This window comes from Lissotriton vulgaris, chromosome 1_1 (genome assembly GCF_964263255.1).
Source record: "Lissotriton vulgaris chromosome 1_1, aLisVul1.2, whole genome shotgun sequence".
In the NCBI taxonomy this organism is placed as follows: Eukaryota; Metazoa; Chordata; class Amphibia; order Caudata; family Salamandridae; genus Lissotriton; species Lissotriton vulgaris.
The window spans coordinates 1,612,780,681-1,612,805,554 of NC_141685.1; the positions used below are offsets into that span (position 1 = coordinate 1,612,780,681).

The 24,874-nt window shown below is 45.3% G+C and overlaps 1 long non-coding RNA gene across 1 annotated transcript; it reads left to right on the forward strand.

Moving 5' to 3' along the window:
• The first annotated feature begins 14,469 nt into the window (after window positions 1–14,469).
• On the forward strand, window positions 14,470–21,722 carry LOC147750894 (uncharacterized). Its single transcript, XR_015295293.1, has 2 exons — window positions 14,470–16,820; window positions 18,870–21,722. It is a non-coding gene; the product is annotated as an uncharacterized LOC147750894 (long non-coding RNA).
• Window positions 21,723–24,874: the final 3,152 nt, after the last annotated feature.

Genomic DNA, 24,874 nt, shown 5'->3' on the forward strand with positions numbered 1-24,874 from the left:
TTGCTCCTAAAGCATGGCTGATCTGCCACTACATACCTTAGCCTCCTCCTGCCTTCTTGAACCTTGAAGAAAGCTGAAAACCTGGCTTTTTGAGTAGTCTCGCTTGGCCCTAGATCGACTCGATTCACACCTGCTTAGCACAAGGATACCCTCCCAGGTGATAGTGCACCCTACAAATCTACATAACATACCAATTTGATTTATTTGTTAAATGAGAAACTCTGTTAGGAAAAAATAAAAGAATATACTTAAAGCTTGTACTGCAAAATGGCTGCTTTGCAGATAAAAATTTGAAACAGTAGAAATCCTTCTAAGGAAATCCACTTCATTGTTAACAACTTGATTAAGCTGTCGGCCACTCCTGGGCTGGTGGAAGCATCGAATAGCCACTGCAACAAACTTTTTTTTTTTTTTAACTTTATTTATTGAGTTTGTTGTTTGGGAAAGAACACGGTAGGTATATACCACGTCACAATTGTCGGTCATTAGCATACATCAAAACTCAATGGCGGGCATTTGGTAAGTTGCAGTCAGCCTATAGAGAACAACAATACATTTCATATATTCTAGTCACGCCTGTCAGCCCTCTACAACAGAGAACATCATCAGTACAATCATTAATCTACCCCCACTTTCATTTGTATACATAACATATCTCATAATTTTCTCTTGGAAGGAAAAAATACAATAAGCTCTGTGTCAGTGTGGAACATCATGAAACACAGAGTTATTGGCACATCCTTCCTATATCAAATTAGAGTAGGTGGCATAAATCAGGCTAGCACTAGCACTTTGAGTATGAACACTAGATGTCATATTGGACTCGCTCACTGACATGCCCCTCGCTCACGGCTATACTATCCCTTGCGTGTTATGAGGCTCAGAGCAAACTGTTACAAATACATGCCTCATGTAGCTGATTCCTCTTGGCTGACTGAGTTGTCTCGGGTTACTAAATAACATTTTAGGGGGGCCCATACATCCTTAGGTCTGGACGCCAATGTTAGTAGTTCAGCGTATGTCTCCAGCTGCTCTTGGCAATGTATAAGGTCATTTATCCAATCTTTGAATTTGGGCGCCCTCCCCTTACCAGCTAATAACAGTGCTAGCGCAACAAATTTGCGGTGTACAGCCTGAAGGGGTTCCACATATCCTAGAAGTGCCAAAACTGGGGAAGGGTCCACTGTGGTGTTAATCATCGTGGCCAGGGCCGTGAAAACTTCCTGGCAGTATTTCTGCACTGCCTCGCATGCCCACGCTAGATGCAGAAAATCAGCCCTTGAGGCATGACATCTATTGCATGCATCCGAGTCGCTCAATCCGTACCTGTGCATGCTGGCAGGTGTGTAGTATAATCTATGTAAATACTTATAATGTATTATCCTAAGCCTGCTGCTGGCTGAAATTCGTTCAGTCTGTTGTGAGCAGAAGTTCCACTGTCTTTCTGTCAACTCTACCCCCAGTTCCTGGTCCCATTTCGCCTTAGCTATGGGAGTTGGGAGGTCTCGCTGTGTGTGCCGGATATAAAGAAAGGTGTCAAGAGGAGAGCAGTGAGCATCCCGAAACAAATGTTCCAAAGAGCGAAATGTACCGTCAACATATAGGTCGCCACTATGTTTGAACATGAATACGCTTAGCAAGCTGCTGAAAAGTGGACTCCTGTAGTAGAGGCATATCCGGATGATATACTAGGGGTAATAGTGGTGAGTAAAGCATGGGTGCCTCTAGCATCCTACCCAACTGGCGCCAAGCATTTGTCATAGCCATCACTGTTGTAGGTGTCTTATCTCTGCCTTGGGGCGGAATAGAAAACGTGCCCTCGATAGGAATCGGCAGAGCCAGCCAGTGCTCCGCAGCCACCTGAGGCATGTATCGCGGTTGTTGCACCCAAAAATAAGCATAGTGCGCCTGTGTACTATAATAATACAATTCGAAATCTGGGATGCCAAATCCCCCTTGTGTGTAGGGCCTAATTAGGGTATCCCATGCGAGTCTCTGACTTTTCCCTCCCCATACCAACCAGACAAGTTCAGATCGCAATTGCTGAAAAAAGTACAGTCCAGGGTAAAAGGGAATATTTAGGAATAAATACAGTAATTGCGGTAGAATGACCATTTTTATCAATGATGCTCTGCCTGCTAGTGACAGTGGCAGGGTGATCCAGCGCGTTACCTTGTCAGTAATGCGAACTATGGTCGTGCCATAATTGAGTCTCATTAACTACTCCTTGTCTCTGGATATATGTATCCCCAAATATTTGAACTCATCCTCGCACCAAGTCATAGGGTAAACTAGAGGGAACTTTGTGGTCGCTGCTGTGAGGGGAACATTTATGGTTACGCCCGACAGTTCGCCAAAGACGATGAACTCTCTAAGGACAGCGTTCATGTTTTGCTGTGGGTCTCTTATGCATAGCGTGATGTCATCTGCATATAGGGATATCAAAATTTGTCGCTGATTACAGCGCAACGCTTTATCGTTATGATGTTGCCGCAGCTTCGCCGCCAATGGTTCTATCGCGATAGCAAATAGGGCGACCCCTGCCGTGTGCCCATTGTCACTGGGAACTCCTGGGACGTCTTCCCATTGATTAGTACCTTAGCCACAGGCGAAGTGTACAACAGTTTAATCCAGGATAGGAATATGGTCGAAAACCCCATTCGAGACATCACCCTGAACACGTAGTCCCACTCCAGAGAGTTGAACGCTTTGGTTGCGTCCAAAAATATCGCTGCCATAGGCAGCTCTTCGGAAACATTATTCAGGACAGTAAAGAAGGTACGCAGATTATGGGATGTCGCCCTACCAGGAACAAAGCCAGACTGGTCAGGTAATATCAGACCTTCCATAATTAGATTAAGTCACGTGGCTATAAGTTTCACCAGAACTTTAATATCGCAGTTGAGTAAGGATAGGGGTCTGTAGGAGTCGCAACTAGCAGGGGATTTTCCCGGCTTGAGTAAGGATGTGATGAGAGCTACCCTCATGGAAGGGGTAGATGCCCCACTTCCAGAGCATCCTCATAGATTTCTCGCAGAATCGGGGCCATGAAGTCTATATACGTTTTGTAAAATTCAACTGGGATACCATCCAGTTCAGTGGCTTTGCCTGATTGCATGTGCATTATAGCTTCCCTCACTTCATCCAGCTCGAACGGGGCGCTCAGGAAACCTTGTTGAGTATCGCTGAGCCATCCCAGAGACACATCCTCCAGATATTCGGTCAAAGGAAGCAGCCCTGTTCTTGTGGAGCAATAGAGTTTGGCATAGTGTGCTGTATAGGCGTTCAAGATGTGCGTCGTGTCTCTGTAGACCAGCCCATCCAGTCCCTCGATAGCCAAAACCACATTCCAATGCTTTGTGCAAGTGGAGTGGTGTGGCTCACTGGTTAGAGGCGGCAGACCCGTAAGCAGAGAACGGCCCGGGACCAGGGTTCGATTCCCGACGCGGCAGGGTCGTGGACCATGGTCAGCGGGCTCGATAATTCTCGCCTCGGTGCCTACTCCAGTCAGGGACCATACTCGGCAACTCTGGGCATTAGCTTGCCTCATCTTCACAACGGCCCCCCAGGCCGCCGGGGATGCTTGGTCGCACCTTAGAGATACCCATAAGGGACCATCTCTCAGGGTGAGCCAGGACGGGTTCCCCAGCGGCCGAAGCGCGGAGATACTCCTCCGGGAGTCGATTCCTAGCGCTATATAAACCCGCAATTAAATTAAATTAAATTAAATTAAAATTAAATTAAATGCCTTGCCAGCACAATTGTTGCAGCCAGTGCTCTACCCGGTCGTTCCCCTTCGCCGTAGCGACGAGCCGACCAATACCGCCCTCTGAACTTGGTTTCTCTACTAGCTTCGCCTGTGTATTCTGTGAGCACATCCCGCATGCGTGATTGAGTTGCCCCATCCGGGCCATTGGCCAGAGTCCTTTCTAGCTCCTTAAGCTCTCTCTCTAAGGTGGCCAATCTGTTCTGTATGCTTTTTAAAACTCCAGACCCCTTAGCAATGTAAATCCCTCTAAGCGTGACCTTGAAGGCCTCCCAAAAGGTTTCGACCTGTTCCACTGTACCTTTATTACGTTCGAAGAAATCTAGTATTTCTTCTCTGAGATCCTCTTGAAATACTCGGTCTATGAGCATGGTTGGTTGTAAGCGCCAGCGTGTTCTCGGCGGGCCAAAGTCTTCCGCACTCCGGGTCAGTCGTACAGGTGCGTGATCCGAGTATGTCCTAGCCAGATGCTTCACTCCCGAGATTGCCGGGCCCAAATCTTGCGAGAGAAGCATGTAGTCTAAACGCGCCCAGGATGCCGCATGTGCAGTAAAATGCGTGCCTTCACAAATAGTTGGGTGAAGGTGTCGCCAGGCATCTATCATATTATTCTCTGGGAGAGTAAGGGGAAGCGAGGCTCGTGCTTTGGTGTAGTGATGCGAGCTCGGATGTGGCCCGTCAAGCGCGGGGTCCAGTGACACATTAAAGTCCCCACCCCAGATTACATGGTCAGTCCCGGTGCCAATTACATTAGCCCAGAGTTCAATGAAGAAACGTGGGTCATCTATGTTGGGTCCATAACAGCACACACAGGTGATTGATGTATGCCCCAATCGCCCCCACATAATACAGTATCGCCCTTGTGTGTCGTGCTTCTCGCCTGCCGGTGTAAATGGTGTGCCCCTCTCAACTAGGATTGCTGTACCTCTGGCATAAGTCGAATAAGAAGAAAACAGTCTATGTTCCGCCCACCTACCAGCAAAAGTGTTATTTGGTTGGGGTCTGAAATGTGTCTCCTGCAGAAACGCTATGTGAATGGCGTGTCTGTCCAGATAAGACAATATTTGTCGTCTCTTACGCGGGTCGCCAAGGCCTCTCACGTTCCATGTGAGGAGGTGTAGGGTCAGTTACGGGCATGTCAAATAACTGGCATACAAAAGATCAGTTGTGAACCTTACCAGCCCTAGGCTTTCACCAGTGTCTCGCAACAAAAAGCCATTTCCCCTAACCCCAATGTAGTGACCTTCTCGCCAATGTATCTGTGAATCTGAAGCATTTCCGTGGTATGTACCATCCCAACACGGACCCCTAATGTGTGTCTCCAATCCGCATCGTGCCCTGTAGTATCCCATACGTTCCCTCCCTCCCTCTCTCCCCTCCCGGAGGAAAACAATATTACGGAGTGGCAACCAATCCACAATCAAACGTACATCAAAACAGTCCCACCCCCGCACATCCCCCCTTCCTCCCTCCACCCACTGAAGCAGCCCTAACTTGCCAGTATAGTCTACCACCCCCCCTCCCCAAATTCCCAACAAGAACATATCTGTCATTAATTCAACAATGTCTAAGACAGGGGTAAACCCGTTGGGGGACAGCTCTAGCTGGTCACACATCCACCTCCCCCCCTCAGCCCTCCGACCTGGGTGACCACTGGGCTGCGTCTAAGGAGGGGAAGTGGGGCCTGGATTACATTACCACCGGAACTCTCGGTACCATTAGGCTGTTTGTTCATCTAGTGTCCCCAGCCTCATCACCACCTTTGGAGTGCCTTCAGTTTTAAGCAAGGGTCCGTAATACTGCATCTAGCCTGTAGCAGGGGGCTTCTCAGGATTCTTCATCAGTCTCTCGTGCGTTGTCTCGGCTTGCAGGGCCCCGTCCGTTCGGTCTATGTTGCGTTTTCTTCAGCGTGCGTAGGTAATCCTCCACCTGCTGCGGATTCGTGAAGAAGCGCTGTTTCCCCTTGTGGGTCACCCGGAGCCGGGCCGGGTATAGCAAGGCGTAATCAATTTGTGCTGCGCGGAGTTTCTTTTTAACCGCTATGGATTTGCGCCTTTCTTCTTGGACTATCGGGGTGAAGTCTGGGTATATGGAAGAAGAAACTCCGTCGTAGGTCAGGGTTTGTTTGGCACGAGCTGCTCGCAAGGCCACATCTCGATCACGATAATTTAGTAAACGAGCGATGATGGGTCTAGGTGGGGTCCCTGGTTTCGGCGGCGGTCCGAGAGACCGATGGGCACGCTCAACTATGAACTGTGAGGAGAACGCTTCCGCCCCAATGGTCGTCAAAAGCATTTTTTCGATATAGTCCTCCATACGCCCAGTGTTCGTGGACTCCGGCACCCCCGTGACGCGTATATTATTGCGTCTACTTCGGGCCTCCAAATCCTCGTTCTTTGCCGCGATGACCTGAAGTAGGTTGTCCATCCGCGTTAGTTGCACTGTATGCCCCGCAGTGATGTAATCATTTTCAGAGATGCGCCGTTCCGTCTCCATTATGCTTTCCTCATGTAGGTCCATTTTGTGCACAATTGCGTCCATTCTTGACGACATTTTGTCCACTTTATCCACCACTGTGGCGAATCCTTGCCGCATTTCTTGTAGGATCTGCTGGACATTCATCTCATTGGTTGAGGACCCGCCAGCAGCTTGGTCTGTTCCAGCCGGCACTGTGTTCTTTGGAGTGGAATTCGGACCTTTTGGTTTCGCAGTCTCAAAGGTAAGTTTAGGCTGTCGGGTGTCCATGTTCCCCATTTTCGCTCAGCTTTGGGTACTCTGGTCTCTCGTCTGCGCCCACACGGCCTCCAACCGTAGCTACTGCCGGATCTCTTCGCGGGGGGTGTTCTGCGCTCTCGATTGGTCCGCAAGCATGGACTTGGAGCTCACCTTATATTTGGCCCTTAATAATGTACTACTAATGGCAAGGGATGCGGCCTCTGTTTTCCTAGGCCCACCGCGCTGTATAGCTAGATATCAACTCGTTCACTCTTCCAAGCAGCAGGGCCATGCAAAGCATGCGGGTGCCAGTGTCCACGCTCCTGTTGATCCCCCTCGCGTTTTCCTGCACTGCGCTGTGACTATTATATCCCAGGATCAAATTTGAGGTGACGCCAGGCACTGCAATTCCCCACCGAATGTTCAGCACTACCCCGCTGGCCAGCGTCGTATGTCTACATAGGGCAGGCCCACCACGGTCCTTGCCGCCACTGCTTACCTATTCCTCTCTGCCAGGGTTCACTAAGTGTGCCACCTCTTGCTCTGTGATGGCCTCCTGTTACCGTTGTAATGCTCAGTGCCTAGGGCCGGCCACCAGTTACCGTTACGACGTGCCGTGTCTTAGGCCGCCATTACTTGCAGTCTCAAGCGTACAGTCGGCTAGTGCGTGGCCGAAGGTCCCGTTTGGGGAAGAGCCCGCTATTGTGGGTCAATGGCACTTCTTCATTTGCCTCCCCGCTGCTTTAGCTTACCGCCGTACCTCCACCTGGTCTCACGGTGCTCTGTGGGCGGCGGATCGGATCAGCGGTTGTCGTTTTCCCCGGGCGCGCGCCCGTCTCCAGCGTCGGCGGCCTGCACTCCTCGTGTGCAGCCGCGGTCTTTCCTAGGTACAGCTGCCGCCCGCACCTCACCTCGGCCGTCCGATGTTTAGCCCGGTGGGAATTCAGTGCCTCGCCGCGGGAGCTCACAGCGTCCGATCCTCGCCAAAATTTCACCGATGCTGGGGACAGCTTTTATCTATAACTCAGCGTAGTTCCAGCCAGTACACGAGCCGGTTAACCAGGATAAATGCCGGATAGCTTTCCAGGCTACAGGAGCCTCACCCAAGGGCGGCCATTCTGTCGTGTGCCCTCTAGCGCCCCCCCCCGCCACTGCAACAAACTTGCAGATCATTTTATTAACAAAGTTAATGACCATTTTGAAGTTTCAGTTTATTTCAAATTTGATATAGACCTCAACTGAGGTCAACAAATACACAAACATAGTTTTAAAACATTTATCATGATACCTGTAGCATCAGCTTTAAGCATTTATAATGTTAAAACATTTCATCATACTATTTAAACAGCTTTAAGATAAAACTTGTTTAAGAATTATACAACTAGTAACAGATAAAGTCATCCTGTGTTTTTTTTCCAGAACTTAGATAGATCTTATGAAAGAGTGACTTTGTATCTGAGGCTGCTGGGCCATAATATCAGCTTTAAATGTTTATAATTTAAAAACCTTATAATCATAAACTTTAAAACGGCTTTAAAAACCTATTTCAAAATGTATACAGTTGATAACAGGCAAATTCATCCGGTGGGGATTTACAAAGCTTAATTAGACTTTGTGTAGAAGAGACGTTGTATCTGATACTAATAAGCCTTAAATACCTCCACCGGGATTCTACGAGGGTTAGGTTAGGGCAGACACATAATACATGAGTTAGATCAAAGGGAGGATTTCCAACCTCAGTAAGAGACTACAGCACCAAATCCTGTGATCTAATTAAAAGTATGTGTATATCTCAGGGGATTTATAGTTTATGGTTTTTGTGTATTCTGTATAGTGTTTTAATTGAAGACCATATTTTACGTCCAGGTCAAAGCTTAATCTTGGGGTCAGATTCTTTAAAAAAGAGCTTCAAAAGTGCTGGTGTCCACGTTTGTAAAAGTGCTAATGTGCAGTGGAACAGGTTAAAAGCTGTATTATGATTCTTATTAAAAGTGTATTGTGACGCCTCTTCTCTGAAAGTTTCCAGTTTTAAAATGTGCCTTAAAGAACCATAGTCAGCGTGTTAAAATGATATGCCCATCTTAATATATTCGAGATAGCCCTTGCGTATATGCCGGCTAAGGACAGTTTGAGGCGTAATGCTTGGGCCGGGACTGCTTGATTTACTCTTAATAGTTACTGGAGAGAATTCCCTTCTCTCATTTTTTACAAATTGCCAGGTTTTTATGTGTATATACGCTAGACCATACGTTAAAATGGAAGGGATTTTCATACGATAGACCTCTAGCAGAGGTTGGAAAAGTCTATTTCCGGAAGAGAAGTATAGCCTCAGCAGTGCTCCTACGTGAGCATCTGCCTTTCGACTATGTGATGTAGGTGGGAGGGATTCTGTAAAGTTTGAGAAAAAAAATCTGACCTGAGTAAGTGTATTCTTTGACCAACTCTAGTGGATTTCCCCCCAATGTCCAATTTAAAGGTTGTAATCCTTTTCTTCCCCTAAAAAGTAAAAGTTTGGTTTTTGAAATGTTTGGGGCTAAAAAGTTGTCATCTGCATAGCCGCTTAATGCGTTTAAGTTTTTTTGGAGTCCTATCGGTGTAAGATCTAATATCACAATATCATCAGTGTACATTAAAATATGTATGTCACGGTGCTTATTTCGCTGGGAAAGTTTTTAGTAGAGTAAAGTGCTCTGGTAAGTTGCTTAAATAAGGAGAGAATAGCAAGGGGGCAAGGAGACAACCTTGTTTTATACAGTTTGACATGGAAATTGGTCTAGTTAAACCCTTTAATCTCCCTATTTGGACTCTGCACCATGTTTCTGTATGGAGGGATATAATTATTGTGAGTAAATCTTTTGGGATTCCCAACCTCACCAGTTTCTTTCCGGTCTACCCTATCAAAAAGCACAGTATACAATTTGTATTTTTGACACAACATATTTGTCAAGTATAGTTTGTAAAATTACGTTATTGTCTGTTACTGAATGATTTGGGTGGAATCCTGCCTGGGACATAGGAATTGCTCAACTGTAAAAGGCCCAATCTTTGAGATGGTCCAGGACACAAGCTGCAAAGATCTTTCCCTTTGCATCGAGTAGGGCTATTTGTCGATAATTCTTTGAGTCTGTTCTGGAGCCTTTTTAAAGATAGGGACCACCATACTCCCCCGCTATCATTTTGGGATATCTCCTGTTGCAAAACAGTAAAGAAATAGAGGGCATAGAAATTTGCTCCACTCGTCCGGATTTGATTGAAGAGCCTTAATCAGGATCTTATCTGGTCCCATTGCTGCTGTAGTTCTTGCGGCCTTTATAAAGTAAGCTATTTGTTTAGTTTAGTTGTTGAGGTTATTGCGTCCGCATTTGACTGATCCTTCCCTTGAGCCTGCTGGTGCAATTTTTCCGCCTTAGTTTTTACAAATTATGGATATGTTTTTCCCAGGCCAATGCTGACACTGGGAACGCTTGTATTGTTTTCCTGATACCCATTTGTTTGGCAGCTAAGCTCCAAAATGCTTTACTGTTTTTACTCTATAGCGCCAATTGAATGTCTATCCAGTTTTTGTCTTTTTCCTCTTGCTGTTTTTTCGCTTTTTTCCGTTGTCGTAATTTTTTTAACTTGTTTATTTCTTCCTGTCTTATCCCAGAGAAGTGTAAAAACTGCGATCTAATCAGACTATTTCATTTTACTGATTCGTAATCTTTGTTCTTTCCTTTTAGGTGGCTCCTTCTCTTTTTGCACCTGTTTGAGTATTCCTGAAGAGATGCAACAACAGTGGACACGGTCTCTCTTCGTAATTCATTATCAGGTTTATTTCTTTATTGAGTGAGTCTCAAAGCATAGCTGAGATTACGGTGTTCATTCTCTCGATTGCTCTAGAATTCCAGGTGATCCTACCGTTTTTATCATCTACATTAGCATGGCCATTTAAACAGCCTAATGACCACAGGGTAGTAGATTGCAATGAGAGGTCTGTTTCCAGAGACAAGGGTGCATGATCGCTTTTGTATATACCCTGTACATTCAATGATTGCACTTTCTGAAAAAAGTCCATGATACAGATTACATAGTCTAAGATTGATTATAGCCTTATAGCCTGCTGTAGAGGGCTATACCAGCTATTAAAGGCCCTCTCGGCTCGGGCGAGGGCCTTTAACAAGGGAGAGGGACTTAAATAGCCGGTATAACCCAGCTACGAAGGGCTATAAGGCTATTAGAACATTCTGCCACTAGAAGGCAGAATGTTCTAACAAAAAAGAGCAAAGCCTAATGTAAGCGTGAGGGGATTGGAATCCCCCCAGGCTCCCTGAAACCTTTGTTCACAGCCAGAGCTGTGAACAAAGAAACATTGGAATGTTGGAGCTCCAGGCTTAACCAGCCATTATAAGCCCGGAGCACTCCATTGTTTTCAATGGAGCTACCAACATTCCAATTTTCTAAAAACTGTTAGTACCCGATCTAGTATAGGCAGCCTGGATGTCCCCTTCTACTTTACCATTTAAAATAACTCCATTCATCGCGGTGACATGAGAGAGTAGTAGTTTCCCTCGTTTATTGGCTTTTATTTTTGTTGGTAATAGTGGCTTAGGGATAAAACAGGTTTCCTCTTTTTCACATTTTCCCTCTTTATCCAGAAAGGTTTTAAAGATTTTACCATTGAAGTCTCCAACAATTAGTACTGGTGGGTAGTCTTTATGTGCCATTGTTGTTTCATCTTGTCAGATATTTAAGATAGCAGAGAGTCGTAGCGGGGTCCCGGCGGTATATAAACATTGAAAATTAGCAAATCCTGGATGGTATTCAAACTTTTGTTTTGATCTTTAATATTGAATCACTGAGCATTTTGGAAAAACAAGTCAATGATTTCTAGATCCCAATAGATTTCTTTTAGGAGAATTGCAAGGCCTCCTTTTTCGTGACGCCTTTTTGTGGCCTCAGCTGTGAAGTCGAACACAAAGTAATTTTTTTTGAATGAAAGTGTCTACGGACCAGGTTTCTTGTAATAAAAGAATCCATGGGGACTTTTCTAGGATATGGGCTAGCTTTTCTCGGTTTTTCCCAGCAATGTTCCAGGAGATCATTTTTAACTTTTGCTAAAAAGGGAGTATTAGTGCGTTCAGATTGCCAGAGATCCAGGACCAGGAGTTTTCTTTTAGTTGCGGCTCGGTTTTTGGAGGTGCCTGGTTCCAAATTCGTCGCTCGCCTTCACTGATCGATATTATTAAGGATCCTTCTGGCCTACTTATTTGAGTTTTTGGAGGCCAATTCACATGGTTATGCTGGGGGTAGATCTTACTCTCATTGTTATCCTTTGACCTATTGTACTGTGTAGCCTTTGTTTTAACTTCAGCCTTGTCGAAACCATTTTTGTGAAGGATGTCTCTTTCTTTTAAAATGATAGATGAAATAACGTTGGACTAAAACCCCACATTTGCCACCTCTCGGTTCGATTTATTCGGAAACACTACTAATTTTATCTCTTTAGTTTCGAGTGAGTGAAGTTGATGAATCTTATGTAGTAAGTTCAATATTCTCCCACGATTTAAAGGAATAATGTGGCAGGGGAATAGGTCTATTAATTCCAAAGTACAGGAGACAGTTTGGTCTTCCTTTCCATGTGTATTTTTGGTAGAAAAATGTATTTATTTTTCCCCTCAATTTATTTTGTCCTGGCATTCTTTTGTCTGTTTTGCTGAAATGTTTTGCACCAGGGGGTTTAAGGGGTGCCCCTTTGATTTCATATGGGAGCGAATATGAATCTATGTTTTGGGTCATTGCCCTGAACTATTTGTTCTGATGTTTGTGGGAATTTTACTTTCCTAGTCGATCCTCTCGTGATTTTTCGCTTTGTTTTTTTTGCTTTTCATCCCCTTTATAATGTATCTCTTTTCCTTTGGCTTTAGTGTATTTGAGTTAGCATTCCTTGCTGATTCTTCTGTCTAAAAATGGGAAACAAAGGTATCACAGGTTGAGGGGTACTTTCTATCTTGGTTTCCTCAAATTATTTGCGTTGAGAGTAAACTTCATAGTTTATTAGCTTATTTTTCAATTTTTTCAATTTGAATCCCTCTGTTTGTGTTGCCTTTTGCGCTTTTCCTGTAAGATGGTCAGCAGATGGTAAATTTGGAAATTCTTCTTCACGGGTCGGGGATTTTCCTGGATGACTTAGTATAGTTTTGGAATTTTGATTAAGTGTTTTTTTCCTTTTTTTGTCCACTAGATATTGTAGTATTCTAGTTTGCGTTTCGAGAATCATGTCCGAGTTGTCTAAGTTCTTCTCGAGGAGAGCTAATATAGATTCCAAAATTCTCTGTAATGAAAAGAAAGCGTTAGATATAGGTCCTTCCCTTTTTGGGGATTGCAATGCATTAAATAATGGGAGTTCTGGTGATCATGAGCAGTTTTCCATGCAAACTGTGGCTTTAGTTGGAGTACTATTGAGTGGCGTGGAGTCTCTTTAGGTACTGTAAGAGACAGTTGATATAGACCTAATGAAAAGTTTATATCCAGTAGAGTAAAATCGGTCTCAAGGATTGCAGGAGGAACCTCCAGAGCTATATTTGCTTTTAAAGGGATTGTTCCTGATCGCTCCTTTGACCACATTTTTTTTGTAGTCCTGACCACATTTTATTTTTTGTTGTCCGTTGGCTGTTTTCTTTCTTGTTTGATTTCCATTTGCTGGTCATTAATTGCCCTTGAACACAATCCCTTTAGATTATTTTGGATTTTTCTTCTTGTTAAATTCACTGCTCTACTGGTGCTACTTGATCGTCTATTCTGGAGGTGGTGGTGACATTTTTTATTATATCTACTGTTCCTGGGACTGCTCCGATATGAGACGCTTTGCGTATACTCTTTCTCGTAGATTGGGCCGTACCCAGTCTTTTCATATGTACTGTTCGAGATCTACGTTTTTTTGTAAGCCGTGAAGGTCAATTGATGAGGTGAGCAACGGGGTTGTCTTGTTAGTTGAGAGGTGCTCTTGGCTGCTATCTCTCTTTCTTGCTCTGCTCCCAGCTTCTACAGCGACAATTTTGTTGTTTTCCTGCTCAGGAGTAGTTTAGCATAAGCTTAATGCATGTTTTTCTGGAGGCTAGACAGCCCCTGGAGCCTATAGACAGCCGACTTAAGAGTAATATCCTCTGTATATTTGCTGCAGTACTAGCATCACTTGCTTCTTTACCTCCTAGCCTTCCCACCTCGGGTTCTTGCAGCCACTTACTACCCCTTCGTCTTCGCGCCCCTGCAGCGGGGCCTTGTTACAATGGTAATTTAGAAAAGGGGGTGGTGATGAACAGAGTGTCTGAGTTAAACAGACCACTCTTACCCAGTCCAAAGATCAGGGCTTGATCCATCACCGTTATTTATCTCACTGCCCCATCCCAGCTCAGAACCTGGCTATATGCAAATCAGTCTGTCCCTGGCCCAGTGCATCATGGGAACAGGGCAGACTAAACTACCAAGCCAATTCTTCACCAGAAAGGAGACAAGCTACCGGGGACCGGTTTCTGGCATTTCAGCCTTCTTCGGCCCGGCTTGCTTGAATCCTGATGGAGCAGTGAGAAAGGGACTCATGTCTGAGTATACCCTGCCACACCAATAGTGGCCAAAAACAATTTAGAAAAGGGGGTGGTGATGAACAGAGTGTCTGAGTTAAACAGACCACTCTTACCCAGTCCAAAGATCAGGGCTTGATCCATCACCGTTATTTATCTCACTGCCCCATCCCAGCTCAGAACCTGGCTATATGCAAATCAGTCTGTCCCTGGCCCAGTGCATCATGGGAACAGGGCAGACTAAACTACCAAGCCAATTCTTCACCAGAAAGGAGACAAGCTACCGGGGACCGGTTTCTGGCATTTCAGCCTTCTTCGGCCCGGCTTGCTTGAATCCTGATGGAGCAGTGAGAAAGGGACTCATGTCTGAGTATACCCTGCCACACCAATAGTGGCCAAAAACAATTTAGAAAAGGGGGTGGTGATGAACAGAGTGTCTGAGTTAAACAGACCACTCTTACCCAGTCCAAAGATCAGGGCTTGATCCATCACCGTTATTTATCTCACTGCCCCATCCCAGCTCAGAACCTGGCTATATGCAAATCAGTCTGTCCCTGGCCCAGTGCATCATGGGAACAGGGCAGACTAAACTACCAAGCCAATTCTTCACCAGAAAGGAGACAAGCTACCGGGGACCGGTTTCTGGCATTTCAGCCTTCTTCGGCCCGGCTTGCTTGAATCCTGATGGAGCAGTGAGAAAGGGACTCATGTCTGAGTATACCCTGCCACACCAATAGTGGCCAAAAACAATTTAGAAAAGGGGGTGGTGATGAACAGAGTGTCTGAGTTAAACAGACCACTCTTACCCAGTCCAAAGATCAGGGCTTGATCCATCACCGTTATTTATCTCACTGCCCCATCCCAGCTCAGAACCTGGCTATATGCAAATCAGTCTGTCCCTGGCCCAGTGCATCATGGGAACAGGGCAGACTAAACTACCAAGCCAATTCTTCACCAGAAAGGAGACAAGCTACCGGGGACCGGTTTCTGGCATTTCAGCCTTCTTTGGCCCGGCTTGCTTGAATCCTGATGGAGCAGTGAGAAAGGGACTCATGTCTGAGTATACCCTGCCACACCAATAGTGGCCAAAAACAATTTAGAAAAGGGGGTGGTGATGAACAGAGTGTCTGAGTTAAACAGACCACTCTTACCCAGTCCAAAGATCAGGGCTTGATCCATCACCGTTATTTATCTCACTGCCCCATCCCAGCTCAGAACCTGGCTATATGCAAATCAGTCTGTCCCTGGCCCAGTGCATCATGGGAACAGGGCAGACTAAACTACCAAGCCAATTCTTCACCAGAAAGGAGGCAAGCTACCGGGGACCGGTTTCTGGCATTTCAGCCTTCTTCGGCCCGGCTTGCTTGAATCCTGATGGAGCAGTGAGAAAGGGACTCATGTCTGAGTATACCCTGCCACACCAATAGTGGCCAAAAACAATTTAGAAAAGGGGGTGGTGATGAACAGAGTGTCTGAGTTAAACAGACCACTCTTACCCAGTCCAAAGATCAGGGCTTGATCCATCACCGTTATTTATCTCACTGCCCCATCCCAGCTCAGAACCTGACTATATGCAAATCAGTCTGTCCCTGGCCCAGTGCATCATGGGAACAGGGCAGACTAAACTACCAAGCCAATTCTTCACCAGAAAGGAGACAAGCTACCGGGGACCGGTTTCTGGCATTTCAGCCTTCTTCGGCCCGGCTTGCTTGAATCCTGATGGAGCAGTGAGAAAGGGACTCATGTCTGAGTATACCCTGCCACACCAATAGTGGCCAAAAACAATTTAGAAAAGGGGGTGGTGATGAACAGAGTGTCTGAGTTAAAAAACGGTGTTGGATCTAGCCCTGATCTCTTGACTGGGTGAGAGTACTCTGCTTAATTCAGAGACTCTGTCCATCACCACCCCTTGTTGTAAATAATCTTGTTACAATGGTAGCAGGTTCCTGCGCATTTAGCGCTGGGCTTTAGATGAGGGGAAGTTTTCCTTGACATATGCCAAGCAAGTGGGACACTCCTAAGTGAACCGCATGCTGTACTCTGACCTAGCCGGGCCGCCTCCATGGTCCCCAGGTGGGCACGCTCTCAACAGGACCCGAGTGCCGCTCCTGCACTCGCAGTAGGAAAATATTTGGGGAGTAGCTGAAAAATAATTGGCCTAAGGGTGTCAGAAAGTGGTGATAAAGGAGAGGTCCAGGAGGTTCCAGGAGCTGGTTGTGATGCTGTAGTGCTATGTGAGGCGATACAAGGCTTTTTAAGGCGACCACCTTGTACCTGCTGGCTGCACCGTGTTCATGGCAGTCATGATGCGGTCCACTGGTAGACTTTTGACGCCTCTCCTAGTTTTCCACTGACCGCTGCAGCTCACCTTCGCTGTTAATGCGGCTCACAGCAGCTCCACTCCCCTCCCTCTGCTCTCTGCTGCATAGGCTGCTGCCGGACGCTCCGGAAGTCCGCCACTGGCCCTCTCAACTACCCGCAAGGAGAATGCAGTGCAGGGGCAGGGGAGATGAAGCACTGGGGGAAGCACCGGGCGGCAGGCAGCGACAGTGAACAAGCAGATGGCAAACAACAGCAGGCAGCAGCAGTAGCGGCGAGTAGCTCCTCCTCTTCCTGCTTCCAACTTCCACAACAAAGTTAATGACGTTGACTCTCATTTTAAGATAAGTGATGAAACAGAGGAGTCGACCTCTTACGATATTATGTTTATTCACTCATAAAGAGTAGAATTGAAAGAGTTTACCCTACTTGATGAGGAGTCTTTCTCTACCTTGAAGCACCAGGTTAAGAATAGGGGAACAGGGACAGCCTTGCCGAGTCGGCAAGGCTGTCCCTGTTCCCCTATTCTATTCGCGCTGTATATTGACCCCCTTATACAGTGTATTCTTGACTGCCCAGAGATAGCTCCAGTGATATGCAATGGTTATTCAAGTAAAATACTGGCCTACGCTGACGATCTTGCAGTGTTAACAAATAATCCACAACAAACTCTTCCTATTCTAATTCAGATGGCTAAACTGTTTGGTGAAGAGTCAGGCTATCTTCTAAATGAAACAAAAACGCAGGTTATTTGCTCTAAAAATATAGCCAAAACTGACTATAGATTCGTCGACTCTGCCGTATATTTAGGGGTTAAAATTAATGCCAATGTTGAGAAAATTGTAAGTGAGAATTATCTGCCACTTATTAAGGATATTGAGAAGGAATTAAAAAGAATAGATGTGCTACACCTCTCATTAATAGGAAGGGTAAATGCAGTTAAAATGTCTATGTTCCCTAGAGTTCTCTACTTATTTCGGGCTATCCCTTTAGCAATAGAGGACAGGATCATGAAACATCTTGAATCTATGTTTATCAGATTTGTATGGCAATATGGAAGGGTAAGGCGATCTACAAACTTAATGGCACTGCCCAGAGAAAGAGGTGAGATGGGATTGCCGAATCTAAAGTTATATCATTGGGCCTGCTTGCTAACCCAAATGACTACTCTATTTCAATCTACATCTGTACCTGATATAACACCTGGGTTTGTAGATCAACAATGTCCGCCCCAGATATATAGGATGTTATTGGGTGAAAAGACTGTAAATGTATTTCAGTGTGAATTGGAACGAAGCTTCTATAAAAAAACAAGATTGAAGACACTGATTGGCGCATGGAAGGTTTGGAAAGCAATTATGAAAATGTTTAATATCCCGAAAATCAACTCCTTTTTGCAACTGTATAATTCATCTCTCTTTCCTCAACTAAAAAATGATAATAATTTGCTGATGTGGAAAAGGCTGGGGCTTAGATCCTTGGGAGATTTAATGGAAGAAGGTGAAATTCTGGGGTTCGAAATGCTGCAGGAAAGATTTGGCATTCCAGACAGTCAATGGCTGGTGTATGGTCAAGTTACCAGGGCAATTAAGGCAGTCAGGCCACAGACTTCACATACAGCGGATTTTCCACTGATTGAGTTATTAAATAGAGGCTGTAGGAAGATTAAGATTTTATATAATTGCTTATTGGACCAAATCCCGGATGATATTGAGAAGGTTGAGTCTAACTGGGCGACAAAATTAGGAGATTCTGATGTCGATCTGGATCTTGCGCTTGTATTGAATAAAAAAATATTCCGGGCATCAAACCTTCGCGCACAACACTACAAGACTATTTTTAATCTTTACCATACACCCGCGAAGATATTCGCCTGGGGTCTAAGCGAGAATGATAATTGTCCCAGATGTAATGAAAGTCATGCTGACATTATACATATGTTTTCTTCCTGCAATCAGTTGGAAAATGTTAAAAAAGAAATAATTAAATTTATGGAGGGGCTGCTAGGTCAGTCCATCGACTTATCCCCTACCTTAATTTTACTGGGTACAGACTCTAAGTTGTGTTTAAGCGAGGCGGAAAGAGATCTAATGTTTTTATCTGTTGCAGTACTTAGAATTTTAATTTCTGCGGCGTGGAAAGATACGAACCCTCCATCCTTTCAGATGTGGCTCTCGAGATTTCTAGGAATTCATAACATAGAATCCTGCCTCTATGAATATAAAGGCATGAGGCAGCGTAAGGAGGGTATTCGCCTATGGGCTCCTGTAACTAATTGGAGAATAGATAGAAATGGATAAAAAATTTTGTTCGTCTCCAATTAATTGAAACTGATTTCTAACCCTATTTATCGATTTATTTTTCTCGTTCCCGCTAACAAGATGTAATTAAAAATGTATGTAAATATATCAAATATTAATCAAATTCTTATCATGTATGTAATAATTGCTGAAATTTGTCCATCTATGTACCATCTTTATCAAAAATAAAAAAAATAAAAAAAGAAGCACCAGGTTAAATCGGGATCTCCTGATGACCTGTTAAAACCAAAGTATATTTTAAACCTATCTTTGTGGACCTGGCCAATCTTTCTCTAAGCACAGCTGTAGTGGAAACGACATGGAAACATGCCAAGGTCATTCCTATTTTGAAAAAGCCTTTGCTCGCTTCTTCCCAGCCAGAAAATGATTGCATATCTCTCTTCTGCCGGTTTGATCTAAGGTTGTGAATAACCTTCTAACTAGTTTCCTAGAGCAGAACTGAATTTTAGATCCGTCACAGAATGGTTTCAGACCTTCCTATAGAACTGAATCTGCTCTTTTGACAGTAACTGAGACCTTACGCTGTGCTTCAGATGCTGGCAGCTGTCAGGTATTGATTCTCCTAGACCTAAGTGCTGCCTTTAACAGAGTTTTGCATGCGTTGCTGCTACGCCAACTCCATGAATTAGAGGTATGTGGCAAAGCCCTGACTTGGTTTACCTCCTTTGTAAGACGCCTTTCTTTTCAAGTCATATTGCACCCATTTGCTTCATCTCAAAGAATGTTGGTAGATTGTGTTCCCCAGAGTTTTTCTTCTAAGTCCTACTCTCTTTAATATCTGTCTCATTGTGCCCTTTGCTGCCAACACTCAATTAATTATCTCTCTATCTGCGGAGTCGACGGATTGTAGATCTAATTTTCAAAATTGTCTAATGTCTGTCGCCAGCTGGATGCATGACAACTGCTTAAAGCTAAATGCTAATAAAACAGATCCTTCTGCTGGGCAGGGACACTCACCTTTGGGAAGATCATTGGTGGTCAGAAGCGTTAGCATCCCCCCATCTTTCGAAACGGAAGTCAGAATCCTAGCTGGCTCGTGCTTTGGCACCTTGAGAAGTGTTAAATCCTTTATGGGATTTTTTACTTGACAAGTCCCCCAATTGATTATACAATCTCTTATCATGTTACTCCTGGATTATTGTACCATTCTGTATCTGGGCGCTCAAAGATCTGTCTTGATTCGGCTGCATGTTGTCCAGAATGCAGCTGCCAGAATACTCTTTTCCCTCCCCAAATTCTGCCCCATTTCTCAACTCCTTGGTAAACTTCGTTGGCTGCCCATTGAGAAGCGTGCACAGTTCAAAGCTCTATATTTCTCACAAGATCCTTTGCAAGCAAGGGTCCCTCAATTTGGCTTTCTTGATGCAACCATATCTGCCTACTAGAGGCTTATGCTCCGCAGACTTGAATTTGCTCCTTATACTCCGCATTAGAAGAGCCAGAATGGGAGGACGCTCCTTTCGAGTCCTGACTCCGGCCTTCTGGAACTCTCTGCCTTTTCAGTTAGGAAAGATCCGGAACCACTTGAGCTTTCTGAAGTAGTTAAAGACCTGGATGTTCTCAGCCTAGGCTGCATTTGTTATCTACGGTGCACTGGCATACTTTTTGCTGCTTTTGTTGCATTAATGATCAGTGCCGGGAAGCCCCTCTCCTGGGGCAGCTGAGCGCTTTAGAAATTCCTTTAACATAACAAACTGGAACACTCCATTTTTAATGTGGCAACCTTTTTGTTTGACACTGTAAAGTGTCAAAGGGAAAATGATCATTTTATTTACAGGAGCAGCCGTACTCACTTTTGCAGCCTTCCAGTTAGAATATATCTTAAATACTGACACCAGTCTGGAAAGGATGGAGGTGATTTTACATACAGCAGAGGGCGCAAGTGTAGGCATGCAACATTGCCATTTGAGGCGTACCTATTTCAGAGATAAAATTCCCATCTCATAAACTGAAACATCTAGCAGAAAACTGCCCTGTGACAGTAAGGTTTAATGGGGTTCTGTATACATCTTCTATCATCTTGAGAACGAACATCATTCAACACACAAATGTGTTCAAATCAGTAAAGCCTGATGCACTGGAAATGGATGGATGGCTGATTTATTAGGGCTCGCCTGCTGATGCGCTTGCGCATAGCTGGCGAAGCTCTATAGTGGCTTATCCATAGTTTAACCACTGGCGATTCCATGCAGTGCATGTGCTTTTTAGGTCACTGCGCAAGCGCAAGCCCTAAAAAGCGCGTGCACAATGCCACCAGCCGCCTGCCTGCCTGCCTCGCATTACCACATCAAAGGCAGCCCAGCCTCCCTCCCACAAGCTTCTCAGCGTGCGCTCTGCATTTTCTCCTCCCAGTGCATTTCTCATCCCCTAATTTTCATGGCCGGCCGGCAGTACATATCAGTTTCACGGCCGCCAGGCCGTGTCTCCTTTTATGCTCTCTGATGCTTGTTTCATGTGTAATTGTTTTTTAACACATGTATGCAACCAAAACCATGGTGAAACCCTGTTTCCATATGTAAAGTAAATGTGACAAGCAAAATGTGAAAGACAATGATAGGTGGTTTCTTTGCCACTTTTGCTGTACTGGAGTAATAAGCTTGAATTTGACATGTGCAGCATAATAATAATGCTTGAATGCTTGTTTATGAGTACAATCACTACAACTAATGTGGTATGAGGTTAACAGGGGTGATTGGAAAAATGTTCAATTGTTGTGATCTGAAGAAAAATGCATTCCGACATTTTTGCAGAAAACATTTAATGATACGATAGACCATGACCTTTCAATAATTTTTTTACATACAATGGAAACTAAAATAAAAGAGTTGACGTCAGATATGTAAACGCAAATATTTTACAGGCACAATACTATAATTCATGTTCACATTTAAATTGACAAAGTTACAACTAAGTACTCTTCTCCAATAATAGAACAAATACCATGACTATCAAAGAAAACAAGCTTTGTTTGAAGCTGTTTTTATTTTCTCGCATTTACGTCAATGAGTCATATTTTGTCTCATGGGGCCGACCAAGACAAGAAAACTTGTATGCTTGTATACTTATATTTTTATAGAAATACTTTTCTCTGCTTGATGCCACTCAGATGTATTAACATCAGTTTCCTAAAAGAGATCAAGGTTGTGTTTAATGGACAAATGCATGTACTCTTCGGGAACAGTCGAATTAGCACCTCTAACATCAAAAACATCATTAGCGGCCGCATGTGAAAATGGCTCAATGTATCTTGCGAACTGGGAAAGTACTGTAATTGCGAAATTGCAGGTTTCATGGACGTAGCGCTTACTTAAAATGGAGCCAGCTTTTGCACCTTTTGCAGGCATTACTTTCAACCTTCAGACCTCGGTTTTAAAAAACATACCTAGCTTGGTATGGACCTTAGACTTTTTCTATTGGGTCTCAGGTGTTTTGCGTTCAGTGAAATTCATCAATACCCAGAATGCACCGATGCACCCACCACATAGCTCCACCGAGGCACCCACCACACAGCTCCACCGAGGCACCTACCACACAGCTCCACCGATGCACCCACTACACAGCTCCACCTATGCACCCACCACACAGCTCCACCGAGGCACCCACCACACAGCTCAACAGATGCACCCACCACACAGCTCCACCTACACAGCTCCACCGATGCACCCACCACACAGCTCCACCGATGCACCCACCACCCAGCTCCACCGATGCACCCAGCACACAGCTCCACCGACACAGCTCCACCGATACAGCCACCACACAGCTCCACTGATGCACCCACCACACAGCTCCACCGATGCACCCACCACACAGCTCCACCGATGCTCCAACTAAGCTCCACCAATGCACCCACCACACAGCTCCACCAATGCACCCACTAAGCTCCACCGATGCACCCACCACACAGCTTCACCGATGCACCCACCACAGAGCTCCACCGATGCACCCACCACACAGCTCCACCAATGCACCCACCACACAGCTCCACCAATGCACCCACCACACAGCTCCATCGATGCACCCACCACACAGCTCCACCTACACAGCTCCACCAATGCACCCACCACACAGCTCCACCGATGCACCCACCACACAGCTCCACTGAGGCACCCACCACACTGCTCCACCGAACGACCCACCACACAGCTCCACCGATGCACCCACCAAACAGCTCCACCGATGCAGCCACCACACAGCTCCACCGACACAGCTCCACCAATGCACCCACCACCCAGCTCCACCAATGCACCCACCACACAGCTCCACCGAAGCACCCACCAAGCAGCTCCACCTACACAGCTCCACCGATGCACCCACCACACAAATCCACCGATGCACCCACCACACAGCTCCACCGAGGCACCTACCACACAGCTCCACCGAAGCACCCACCAAGCAGCTCCACCTACACAGCTCCACCGATGCACCCACCACACAAATCCACCGATGCACCCACCACACAGCTCCACCGAGGCACCTACCACACAGCTCCACCGAACGACTCACCACACAGCTCCACCGATGCACCCACCACACAGCTCCACCGATGCAGCCACCACACAGCTCCACCGACACAGCTCCACTGATGCACCCAGCTCCACTGATGCACCCACCACACAGCTCCACTGACACAGCTCCACCGATGCACCCACCACACAGCTCCACCGATGCACCCACCACACAGCTCCACCGAGGCACCCACCATACAGCTCCACCAAGGCACCCACCACACAGCTTCACCGATGCACCCACCACACAGCTCCACCGAGGCACCCACCACACAGCTCCACAGATGCACCCACCACACAGCTCCACAGATGCACCCACCACACAGCTCCACCGAAGTACCCACCACACAGCTCCACCGATGCACCCACCACACAGCTCCACAGATGCACCCACCACCCAGCTCCACCGATGCACCCACCACACAGCTCCACCGATGCACCCACCACACAGCTCCACCGATGCTCCAACTAAGCTCCACCAATGCACCCACCACACAGCTCCACCAATGCACCCACTAAGCTCCACCGATGCACACACCACTCAGCGCAACCACAGCATCACTCAGCGCAACCACAGCATCACTCAGCATCACCACAGCATCACTCAGCGCAACCACAGCATCACTCAGCGCAACCACAGCATCACTCAGCGCAACCACAGCATCACTGGTTCAAATATGTTCTTTCAATGTTTCAAGCTGTTTTCAAGCTTTCATGCTTTATTACAAATCACAAAAAGATGTTAATATTTCACTTCTGTTCTTGGATTTTCGTCACAATAAAAAACACTGAACATAATCTTCACAAAAGTTATTTACAAAAGGTTAAGCTATTGCCATTACAAATTAAATAAATTATTTAAGTATTCATTATTTAAAAAAATTAAAAGCCATTGTTATTTGTAATATCAATACATCTAAGTCACGTAAATACAAAACATGTTGCATTACAAATGCTATAGGTGTTTGCGAAAGTTATAACTATTGGCATTGTAAATGACAAAGCTATTAATTTAGCTATTTTAAAAAATAACACATAAATAAAAAAAAATTCATTTATAAGACCAATAGCTCAAACTTTCCTAATGCGAGCCTATTGCATTTCCAATGCTTGTTATTACATGTGTTTGACCTGCAATGCTGGCGTGGCCAGTATCAAGCGGACCACACCATTTTAAAGAGCTGTTTGGGAATTGGATCAGTTTTCCAATATTAGTAATTAGCCAGGTTTATTAAACAACAAACAACAGTGGATGTTACGTGGATAGACGGGCCATTCATTGCACGGAGTATCCTCCGATGTTATTGTAGAAACACGTTGTATAAAATATGCTGTGCATTTTTTGGGTTGATTTATTTGGTCTGCATTGACAATTGGATACGTGTGTTCTTTGTAGCACTCCGGATGCCATTTGATCCTGAGGTTCAAAATCCTTTCCAACGAAAAATTTCTACAGATAACCTTTGGATGTTGCAAATCACATGACCCAAACTTCCCTTTACCAGTTCCTTTATGCAATGTACGTACAATATGACCTCATTAATCAAAATGGCCATTGAGGAAATGACTAAACCTTCAAACTAATCCTTTGACCATTTAAGTGGGCACATTGCAATCAAGGTGTGGAGGCCTGTTACCAACTAAGTTCCAAATTAATTACTTGATTAAATATAGATTCAACAATTTGAT